The following is a 12,423-nucleotide window of genomic DNA, read 5'->3' on the forward strand; positions in this document are numbered from 1 at the left end:
TGGTCACCGTCTGGATGCAACCATGGTGACCATGCTGATGAAAAGACGGAGGGTCAGCAGCGCTGTTAAAGCAAACAGAACAACCCACCACAGGGCTCGGGTCGGACCAGGTCCAGGCAGGACTGGAAGGCTAGCGAGTGATGTACCAGTGGTCCATGAATTAGATCTGGACGTTCTCGTCAAACAAACCCAGGATGTTGTTAATCTTGGCCTCAGCAGACGACAGTTCATAAATTTCCTTCAATTTCTAAAAGATAGAGACCTACAAGGAAGCTATGAGGAGGAGAGCTCCCAGTTCCTGTGACAGTTCATTCCAGTTGAGTTTCACAAACACAAGCTGGGTTTTTGTGCTTTCTTAACTCGTTTCAGTTTATTTTTGTAAACTCCCACATTTACTAATTGTTGTCCTAAGAGCACTGTCATCAGCTGGATTTAAAAAATGAAACATGACGCAAATCCAACCCTCCTGCTTCGAAAACTTCCTACTTTATTAATTTTTGTCACAAAACTTAGTTATTCCCTGTGATAAATCCTTTATAAAAACAAGTAGGTGGTGAGAAACAACAGATTTTATATGAGCAAATCCTAAAACATAGTTTCAAGAACAAAGGAACATATTTATTTTTGTACTTATTTTTTAAATACGACCTTTGAGTTTCACATGCAGGCTGAACGTGCAAATACTCTTCAACCCCTATTTCCTACATAGCAGTCGATATAAAACAGACGGGGAAAAGCTAGAACTAGAGAAATAACTGTCAGTGGGGTAAAAACGTTTTTAGTCGTTAAGCTCTCCCACCTCCTCCTTGAACCGTCACCTTATCGTGGTGGAGGAGTTTGAGTGCCCTAATGATCCTAGGAGCTATGTTGTCTGGGGCACTTAGTGCCCCTGGTAGGGTCTCCCATGACAAATTGGTCTTAGGTGAAGGGTGAGACAAAGAACGGTTCGAAGGATCTTTCATGGTGGTGAAAACGAAGAGTCGGAGTACCCGGCCCGGAGGGTTACCGGGGTCCCACCCTGGAGCCAGGCCTGGGGTTGGGGCCCGTGAGCGAGCGCCTGGTGGCCGGGCTTTCGCCCATGGGGCCCGGCCGGGCCCAGCCCGAACCGGATACATGGGCTCGTCCAACTGTGGACCCACCACCCGCAGGAGGAACATGAAGGGTCCGGTGCAATGTGAATCGGGTGGCAGACCAAGGCGGGAGCCTTGGCGGTCCAATCCCCGGACAAGGAAACTAGTTTTTGGGACATGGAACGTCACCTCGCTGGCGGGGAAGGAGCCGGAGCTTGTGGCAGAGGTTGAGCGGTACCGGCTAGATATAGTCGGACTCACCTCGACACATTGCATTGGCTCTGGAACCCGAGACCTGGAGAGGGGTTGGACACTCTCCTTTGCTGGAGTTGCTCCGGGTGAGAGGCGGAGGGCTGGGGTTGGCTTTTTGTTAGCCCCGAGACTCTCTGCCTGTGTGTTGGGGTTTACCCCGGGGGACAAGAGGGTAGCTTCCTTGCGCCTTCAGGTCGGGGAACGGGTCCTGACTGTTGTTTGTGCTTATGGGCCAAATATCAGTTCAGAGTACCCACCCTTTTTGGAGTCCCTGGGACGAGTGCTAGATAGTGCTCCATCAGGGGACTCCATTGTCCTGCTGGGGGACTTCAATGCTCACGTGGGCAATGACAGCTTGACCTGGAGGGGTGTGATTGGGAGGAACGGCCCACCTGATCAGAACTCGAGCGGTGTTTTGTTATTGGACTTCTGTGCAAGCCGCAGTTTGGCCATAACGAACACCATGTTCGAACATAAGGATGCCCACCGGTACACTTGGTACCAGGGCAGCCTAGGTCACAGGTCGATGATAGATTTTGTAGTCGTATCATCTGACCTGCGACCGTATGTTTTGGACACCCGAGTGAAGAGAGGGGCGGAGCTGTCAACTGATCACCACCTGGTGGTGAGTTGGATCAGATGGCAAGGGAACATGCCGTGTAGACCTGGCAGACCCAAACGCATAGTGAGGGTCTGCTGGGAACGCCTGGCAGAAGAACCTGTCAAGACGGTCTTCAACTCCCACCTCCGGCAGAGCTTTGACCACGTCCCGGGAGCAGTGGGGGACATTTACTCCGAGTGGGCCTTGTTCCACTCTGCGATTGTCGAGGCGGCTGTTGCTAGCTGTGGTCGTAAGGTGGCCGGTGCCAGTCGTGGTGGCAACCCCCGTACCCGCTGGTGGACACCAGAGGTTCGGGGAGCCGTCAGGCTGAAGAAGGAGGCCTACAGGGCGTGGCTGGTCTGTGGGTCTCCGGAGGCAGCAGACAGGTACCGGATAGCCAAGCGGGGTGCAGCAGTGGCAGTTGCCGAGGCAAAATCTCGGGCGTGGGAGGAGTTTGGTGAGGCCATGGAGAAAGACTATCGATCGGCTCCAAAGAGGTTCTGGCAAACTGTCCGGCGCCTCAGGAGAGGAAGGCAGCAACTCGCTCACACTGTTTACAGTGGGGATGGGGAGCTGCTGACGTCAACTGAGGCTATAGTCGGACGGTGGAAGGAATACTTTGAGGAGCTCCTCAATCCCACCAATGCGCATTCCGAGGAGGAACCAGAGCTGGGAGGCCTGGGGATGGACTGTCCGATCTCGGGGGCAGAAGTTGCTGAGGTAGTCAAACAACTACACAGCGGCGGAGCCCCGGGGGCGGATGAGGTTCGTCCTGGGTATCTTAAGGCTATGGATGTTGTAGGGCTGTCATGGTTGACACGTCTCTACAACATTGCGTGGTCATCGGGGGCAGTTCCTAGGGAGTGGCAGACCGGGGTGGTGGTCCCCATCTTTAAGAAGGGTGACCTGAGGGTGTGTTCCAACTATAGGGGGATCACACTCCTCAGCCTCCCTGGAAAGGTCTACTCCAAGGTACTGGAGAGGAGGGTCCGATCGATAGTTGAATCTCAGATAGAGGAGGAGCAATGTGGTTTTCGTCCTGGCCGTGGAACTGTGGACCAGCTCTATACCCTTGCAAGGGTGATGGAGGGGGCATGGGAGTTTGCCCAACCAATCCACATGTGCTTTGTGGATTTGGAGAAGGCTTATGACCGTGTCCCCAGGGGCACCCTGTGGGGGACGCTCCAGGAGTATGGGGTGGGTGGCTTTCTGTTAAGGGCCATTCAGTCCCTTTACCAGAGGAGCGTGAGTTTGGTCCGCATAGCCGGTAGTAAGTCGGACCTGTTCCCAGTGAGGGTTGGACTCCGCCAGGGCTGCCCTTTGTCACCGGTTCTGTTCATCACTTTTATGGACAGAATTTCTAGACGCAGCCGTGGTGTGGAGTGTGTCGAGTTTGGTGGCAGGAGAATCTCGTCTCTGCTTTTTGCGGATGATGTGGTCCTCCTAGCTTCATCCAGCTCTGACCTTCAGCTCTTGCTGGGTAGGTTCGCGGCCGAATGTGAAGCGGCTGGGATGAGGATCAGCACCTCCAAATCTGAGACCATGGTGCTCGACCGGAAAAGGGTGGCTTGCCACCTCCGGGTCGGGGGAGAGGTCCTACCTCAAGTGGAGGAGTTTAAGTATCTCGGGGTCTTGTTCACGAGTGAGGGTAGGAGGGATCGGGAGATCGACAGGCGGATTGGTTCGGCGTCTGCAGTGATGCGGACGCTGAGCCGATCTGTCGTGGGGAAGAGGGAGCTGAGCCAGAAAGCCAGGCTCTCGATTTACCGGTCGATCTACGTCCCAATCCTCACCTATGGTCATGAGCTTTGGGTAATGACCGAAAGAACGAGATCGCGGATACAAGCGGCCGAAATGAGTTTCCTCCGTAGGGTGGCCGGGCTCAGCCTTAGAGATAGGGTGAGGAGCTCGGACATTCGGGAGGGACTCGGAGTAGAACCGCTGCTCCTCCGGATTGAAAGGAGCCAGTTGAGGTGGTTTGGGCATCTGGTCAGGATGCCTCCTGGACGCCTCCCTGGGGAGGTGTTTCGGGCATGTCCTGCCGGCAGAAGGCCCCCGGGTCGACCCAGGACACGTTGGAGAAGTTACATCTCCAATTGGGTCCGGGAACGCCTTGGGGTCCTGCCGGAGGAGCTGGTGGACAAGGCAGGGGAGAGGACGGCCTGGAGCTCCCTAGTTGGGATGCTGCCCCCGCGACCCGGACCCGGATAAGCGGAGGAAGACGAGAGACGAGACGAGAGACGAGAAGCTCTCCCACTTAAAAATATGAAAGAAGTCTGTATTTCCATCATAGGGATACCTCAACTGATGCGGGTGTTGTCTTGGTGAAGAGAGATCTGAGCCAGACGATTTACCGGTCGTTCTAACCCTCACCCATGGTCATGAGCTTTGGGTAGAGACCAAAAGAACACGATCGCGGATACAAGTGGCTGAAATTTGTTTTCTCCGCAGGGTGGCTGTGCTCTTCCTGAGAGTGAGAAGCTCTGTCATCCGGGAGGGGCTCGGAGTAGACCTGCTGCTCCTCCACGTTGAGAGTTGAGGTGGCTTGAGCATCTAATCAGGATACCTCCTGGGCACCTCCCTGGTGAGGTTTTCTGGGCGGGAGGAGACCTAAAGGAAGACCCAGGACACGCTAGAGAGACCGTGTTTCTCAGCTGGCCAGGGAACACCTTGGGATTCTCCCAGAAGAGCTGGCCCAAGTGGCTGGGGAGAGGGAAGTCTGAGCCTCTCGGCTTAGGCTACTGCCCCACGACCGACTCCTGATAAGTGGAAGAAAATGGATGGCACATCTCAACTATAAGAGACAAAATGAGAATGAAATATCAAGAAAGTCACATTGTCTGAACTTTAAAGTATTTATTAGCAAATTATGGTGGAAAATAAATATTTGGTGGGCTCTCACAGAGTGGTAACTTCTTCTTTTAGAGGCTCCTCTGTCCTCCACTTGTTACCTGTATTAATGGCACCTGTTGGAACTCTTTATCAGTATGAAAGACACCTGTCCACAACCTCAAACAGTCACAAGCCAATCTCCTCTATGGCCTAGACCAAAGAGCTGTCAAAGGACAGCAGGAAGACATTTTAGACCTGCATCATACTGGGAAGACTGAATCTGCAATAGGTAAGCAGCTTGGTGTGAAGAAATTAACTGTGGGAGCAATTATTAGCTATAGAGCTCCGGGAGTTGACGTCACTTCTCCCGGCATGCAACAGTTCAAATCGAAACGGCGCCATAATGGCAGGCAGAAGCTAGGCTATTTGTTGTTGTCAGAAAACTCAATCAAATGGGAAATATGGTAGATTCCTGTTGTGCCCCAGGATGCAGAACAGATGCAGACAACATAAGGAATGAGCCATCTACAGGATTCCCCAAGATCTGGAGCGCCGCAAACGTTGGATCATTGTAATAAAACGCACTAGTGACCGGGCTGAAATGAAGCTGTGGGATCCCGAGAGTAAAGGTTTTCGCTTATGCCGCGACCGCTTCATATCAGGTACTTAAACCAACGTTTCCTCGACAGTATATGGTATTTATTTTAAATGCTTTTATTACGATTCTTAGTGGGCTTCCTAAACTTATTTTGGCGTGGCTTTTTCTGTCTTATTACTCATAGCAACAAGTAAACATCACGTAAAACGTTGCCTCGTGAGTTCTGCGTGCTACCGTTTACGTGTTTTATGATCACAGCAATTAACCGGCTAAGCTGTATTTAATTTTTAAGCAATGGTTGATCAATTGTCAGATCACACATAAAAAGCACTTTGGGTTGCTATTATCTGTCTCACCGAGACAGATCTCAGACAGATCCTGAGACGCTCCTGCCTGACATATTTATTTTATTCACGGAAAAAATCAGACTAGTGATTTCTCTTGGCGTTCAGTTTATACATTCAAACAGCACAACACTCCATTTAAACTTCTTACGTGTAAATCTGTTATTTGTCCATCCATCCATCCATCCATTTTCATCCGCTTATCCGGAGTCGGGTTACGGGGGCAGTAGCGTCGAGAGGCCCAGACTTCCCTCTACCCAGCCACTTGGGCCAGCTCCTCCGGGGGAATCCCAGGGCGTTCCCCGGCCAGGTCCGGTAAGAAGTCCGCTCCCACGGCTTCTGGCGTTTTTAAAAAGTATCCCAGGGGCACGGTAAGGGCCGGAGATGTTTAGTCTATTTAATTTCTGACTGTACATGGCAATTTCTTCAGTTTTAAAGTGTGAAGTAAACTCCGACGAAGTAAAATCCAAGCCGATCCCGTTCATGTTCATGTTTACAATCCGTGTTTGTTTACCTTTTTTGCCTGCCAATATGGCGTCTACTAACTGAGAGTCACGTGGGGTCCGGAGCTCTATTGGAAGAGATACAAGAATACTGATAATCTCCCGTGATCAGGGGCTCCACGCAAGATCTGCCCCGGTGGGGTCAAAATGATCACAAGAACGATGAGCAAAAATCCTAGAACTACACGGGGGTACCTAGTGAATGACCAGAGAACTGTGACCAAAGTTACAGAGGCTACCATCAGGAAAACCACCAGGGACTCAATCCTGCAGTGTCAGACATGTCCCCCTGCTTAAGCAAGTACAGGCTCTTCTAAAAAAATTAGCATATTGAGATAAAGTTCATTATTTTTCCGTAATTTACTGATAAACATTAGACTTTCATATAAATTAGATTCATCACACACAACTGAAGTAGTTCAAGCCTTGTATTGTTTCTACCAATAAAAGAAAAGTGTTTTTAATACAAAAAAGTCAACCTTATAAATAAATAATTATGTTCAGTTATGCACTCAATACTTGGTCGGGAATCCTTTTGCAGAAATGACTGCTTCAATGCGGCGTGGCATGGAGGAAATCAGCCTGTGGCACTGCTGAGGTGTTATGGAGGCCCAGGATGCTTCGATAGCGGCCTTAAGCTCATCCAGAGTGATGGGTCTTGCCACCATCAGCGTCAGCCTGAAGAAGTCGGCAGCCGTCGGCGAAACGTAGCTACAAAACAGGTAAACAAAACTGTTTCTGTGTTTTAAAAAGAACGACAACAGGCTGTTGTTGAGTTAGCATCCCATTTCAGATTGGATCATTCAGCCCTTCTCCAAATTATACATAACACCCTCAGAACAATTCCACGTACCTTTTTACTTTACTTTTAATTCTATCTTATAATTTAGGGTTCAAGCCTAGCCTCCTGTCATTATTCTCACTTCATGGACTTTGATGGGTGCCGTGGTTCAATTTAGAGGAGCTTCAGCTCCCCTGTAAAGGGCTGGAAACACCTATGCTTATAATTTAGAAATATATTAGAATTCAGACTTACAGATAACACTTTACAAAAAGGGTCCCTTTTATTAATGTTAATTAGTGCATTATTAAGCATTAATTAACTATATTAATTAATAAACTAAAGTATTAACTGCTTAATATTACCAACGTGTGAATAGGTGAATGACTGATTGTGTTGTAAAGCAGCTTGGGGGGTCCCAGGACTCTACAAGGCGCTATGTCAAATACAGACCATTAACCAAGCTCCCCCCCCCCCCCCCCCTCTATTAAAGCTTAATAAAGCACTAATTAATAAAGGACCCTTATTGTAAAGTGTTACAAACATATAATCAGGGTTCAAATGTTGGGGGAGCCCATCACACTTTTAGAGGAGCCTGGCTCCCTCTCAGGGTGATGGGCTCCCCTGAAAACCATCTACTGCCAAAGCAAGCTCTAAATGTCCCCCAACCACAGTTTGCTAATACCAAGACCAGCAACCTCACTGACCCCTTTTATACAGGCTAGAGCAGGGATGCCCAATCCTGCTCCTGGAGGGCTGGTATCCAGCACGTTTTAGTGGTTTCTCTGCTCCAGCACACTTGATTCAGCCGTCGAAATCAAGTTAAAACTAAATTTAAATTTAAATTTAAAACTGTATCTTTTAAATCTAAATTTAATTTAGATTTTAAACAAATTTCGAGGGAGCCTGCCCCCAGACTAGAGGCCTTCTGTCCTTCTCACCTTTTTCCACCCTTGACCTGCTTTCATGCCTGTTTGAAGAAAAGTTTCCGTGAACAGCTTTTTCGGTAAGTGAGGGAACTTTCGTTTTATTGGAGGCTTTTCCCAGCAGCGTGAACACGTTTTGCAGATGTGAACATTTCCTGACTCGCCCAGACTGATAAAAAGAGCCCATAACTCTCAGGCCACACACAACCCTCACACTCATCAGGAGAGAGTCGACAAATGGGTGAAAATCCCAAAACGGTAAATGTAATATTTTTCCAGCATCCTTCACGGACTTTACCTTCAAAGTTCATCAACATCTCAACTTTGATTCTTCCCGTAAAAATGATTGAGTTTGATTTGCTGCAGAGAAGCTACGTGTTTCTGTTCGTTCTGGACTCATCATGTGAATCATTTGTTGAAAACGTGAGTAACAGATTGGAGCTCCTGTTGACCCCTGCAGCTGGCTGGGAGGAGACCTTTTGTCAGAACAGCTGGAGAGCAGACCTGTTGGAGCAGCAGTAGAACGCTTCATTTTCCCAGCAAAAGGGAAACCTTTTGGAAAAAACCCCACTGCTCTGTGAGGGAAAAGAAAATCTTCACAAAAACTGGAAATGTCCCAGGAAAGCAGGCGGCAGAGACATAAACTAAACAAGCATAATTAGTGGAGAGTGAAGCGTGGATCTGCAGGCCGGTGAAGGTGGTGCATGATACAAACACTCTGCTGCACGGCTCACACCTCAGAGGGAAGATCCTGTGGTTCCAACGTGTGCTTTTAACACTGAGCCTATTCATGCCGCTCGTCCATTCATCATCAGCATTTAGAGAATTCAGGCAAGAGTGTTTGGATTCTCAGATCCAGAATCTGAAACCCGAGTCCTTTGGTTCAGTGTGAGGGCAGGCGGTGTAAACACCAGTGGGTCCAGAGACCACAGTAGCTCCGAGGAGCACAAACTTCTCAGGCAGGATGACGGCTCCTCTTCAACACAGCAGGATGAGTCTGTCAAACCCTCGTCTGCTCTCCAGGCAGCCATTCTTTTAGAAACAAAATGATTACATAAAAACCGTGAAGTTAGAGCAATTGTTTAAATAAAAGCAGCTCCATCTGCTGCCGCTGCATGAAGGAAAACGTCTTTTAGAAGAGAAACTAAGTAGGCGTTGAAAATTGTGTTTTTGTTTCCTCTCTAGATTCATAAATGCAATAAGAAACGGTTCAGCTTACAATGAACAAACACAAAGGATGCTTGTGTTTTTACCTCTACAGAGCACGCACACACCCTCTTACATTTCTGCTTGTTTGCAGGACGACCAAAAGATGTAGCTTTGCAAAACTAAAGCTAGCATGTTTTTCCTGCAGATTACCCCTGCTGACCTCTGACCCCCTGTAGAATCAGTAGGAAGGACAAAGAAAAGCTTATGATGTGCTGAAATAAGAGATGAAAACTGGGATTGATGGAGATCAGTAGGAGCGATTTGTCTCGTTGATCGAGAACAAAACCGTTCATGCAATTTTAAAAATGCTGCCTCGTCTCAGCCGCTGTAGTTATAAATAAACAGGTTAAATGATGAGATTTAATTTCACTTTGTGGGACTTTTAATGCCTGATATTTAATAACTAAACAAAGAACGATGAAAATGTGACTAGAAGATTACAAAATACTTTAGTAAAAAAAACTTTGTCTGGTTTGGAGCAGAACTGCAGAGTAAATCATGCTGGTGTCTCTGGTTAATGTGTGATTGTGTGAAACTTTAAAATGAGCAAAAGCATAGTTTGTGTTAACATATTTATAGACATTTTTGTCCACTTCCTCATGATAGAATTGCCTTAATGAACAATTGGAGGTGTAACAACTCTCCGAAGAAGACAAATTACTCAAAAATCTCCTTTTGTGCTGCCATGTGGGTCTCTACTGCCTCTATAAAGAACCCAAACATGACAGAAATTCATCAATCCATTTCCTGTGAGTGTTTGGTTTTAGGAATAACGTGCCTTAAACAAGTCATTTTAAAAAAGTCTTCACAAATGAAGACTTTTTTTGCTTCGACCCAGCTGTCACGATCAAGAGAGAGCTGCCGGAGGAGGAGCAGCTCTACCCCAAGTCCCTCCTGGTTATCAGAGCTTCTCAGCTTATAGCAGCTTGAGTGGGGAAAGAGTGGGCGTGGCCAGTGCAGTTTGTTTTCTTAAAGTGACAGAGCCCTGAAACGGCTCATTCTGGAAAGTATTGAAACTATTAAGAAAAAAACAGCTGCAACTTCTTTACGTGAGAGTGATTTAGCTCGAAGAACTTCATGAACATGTTTGGTATCAAACATAAAACTATCATAATTTTGGAAAAAAAAGCCATGGCATACATCAAACATCATCTGATTGCTAGACATCCTCTTTTAAAATTGCTACATACGTTCTTCAAGCCTCTCCATTAATCAGTGAGAACAGAATAAAGAAACTTCTAGACAGGAGCCCTGAAATAAAAATAAGTGATGGCCAAAATGTTCAAAACGTACAATAACACGTCAGCACATTGAGCTCATTGACTTTCTTACTTAACCCAATAAATTCCTGGTTTCTGCGTTCTAAGTAAGAGAGATGATCTCATCCCACAACACCTGCAATGAGCCCTTTCTGTTTGAGGAAAATCAGCCCCCAGCCATCGCTGGACGTGGTGACTTGTTATCATGGATGCACTCTGCAGATCTGGGCCCTGGCAGGCGCAGCAGGCTTAATGGGGCTTGGCCCCTCTCAGCGTTTGTTCATGTGCTGCTTTTATGGAGGGAAACATCTCCAGCGGCGGCCCTCCGTTTCTCCACAGGCGCTCAGACCGCAGACTTTCTGGAACGGGCTCGGAGGATGATTCGGAGCAGAGTGTGGTGTGGGCACGGTGCTAGGGGCCAGATGTGCCACACATTTTAAGTCAAATCACATGTCAACCTGCAGGTATGAGGGAAGAATCTCCCTGAGCTTTCAGCATTTTTGGGATGTGGAAAAGGTAGAAGGTAAAATGCACTCATCTGCATCTTTCAGCACATTTTAATCCTGCAGCTAACAAATAAAATAAATATGGGACCTTTAACTAGTAACAATGGAGCTTTCTCTGTAAAAAGAGATGAGAAAATGAGATGCAGACATGAAAAACATTCAAGAGCAAAAAAAAAAAAAAAAAAGGATCTTCAAAGCTTTTTAGTCATGCACTTCTATCAAAATCAGATCATCTCTTTAAGCTCGCAACGGTCCCGAAACATGCAACGTCTCCAATCCCAGAGTTCCAGGATGACTTCCAGGTGTGAGATGAATGAAGGTTCCCATCTGAAGCTGAACAAAAAGAAAATCTCTAATCTGTGAGAATGAAGAAAATGTCAGATGGTCTGTAGCTTTGTTGCATCTCTGGAGGTTTTTAACAAGCAGGGGCAACAACTAATGATCTGTGTTTAACAGGAGTGTATCCGGTCCCTGCCAAGGTGAATTATGACATGTTTTCAGGAACATTAGCTAGTGGCAGACTAAACGCATGCGTTTGGCTTTCCGTACGCACACCAATGCCTGTAACTCATCTGAAGTGGTGGGTGCTGCTAGCCTCTTAAAACAGCTGCATAAATAAACACAATACAATTATTAAGCTGGGATGAGTAATGGATTCATGACCTAATCGATGTTGCTAGTTCAGGAGAGACAGAGGTGAGTAGTAGTCTTTAATCTGGAGATTATTGATGTAGCTGTGGAAGGGTTGTTCATCTGCAGCGACAGTTCAAAACAGACAAATCAGAGGCCATCGCTGTAGAGAAAATACACACCAGAAAGCTACACACAGGTGAGCCAAGAGGTTTATGGAGAAAGCAGCGCTCCCTCTGCTGGACATACAGTTGTGGTCAGAAGTTTACATACACTTGTAAAAAATATAATGGCTCTACTGAGTGTCCCGTTATTTCTAAAACTCTGATTTTTCTCTGATAGAGTGATTGGAACAGATACTTCTTTGTCACAAAAACATTCACGAAGTTTGGTTCTTTAATGTCTTTATTATGGGTTAACAGAGAAAAGTGATCACATTTGCTGGGTCACAAATATACATACAGCAGTGCTAATATTTGGTTACATGTCCCTTAGCCATTTTCACTTCAATTAGGCGCTTTTGGTAGCCATCCACAAGCTTCTGGCAAGCTTCTGGTTGAATCTTTGACCACTCCTCTTGACAGAATTGAAGTTCAGTTAAATTTGATGGCTTTCTGACATAGACTTGTTTCTTCAGCACTGTCCACATGTTTTCAATGGGGTTTAAGTCAGGACTTTGGAAAGGCCATTCTAAAACCCTTATTCTAGCTTGATTTAGCCATTTCTTTACCACTTTTGATGTGTGTTTGGGGTCATTGTCCTGTTGGAACACCCAACTGCGTCCAAGACCCAACCTTCGTGCTGATGATTTGAGGTTATGTTGAAGAATGTGAAGGTAATCCTCCTTCTTCATTATCCCATTTACTCTCTGTAAAGCACCAGTTCCATTGGCAGCAAAACAGCCCCACAGCA

The sequence above is a fragment of the Nothobranchius furzeri genome, chromosome 8 (genome assembly GCF_043380555.1).
Source record: "Nothobranchius furzeri strain GRZ-AD chromosome 8, NfurGRZ-RIMD1, whole genome shotgun sequence".
Taxonomy (NCBI): Eukaryota; Metazoa; Chordata; class Actinopteri; order Cyprinodontiformes; family Nothobranchiidae; genus Nothobranchius; species Nothobranchius furzeri.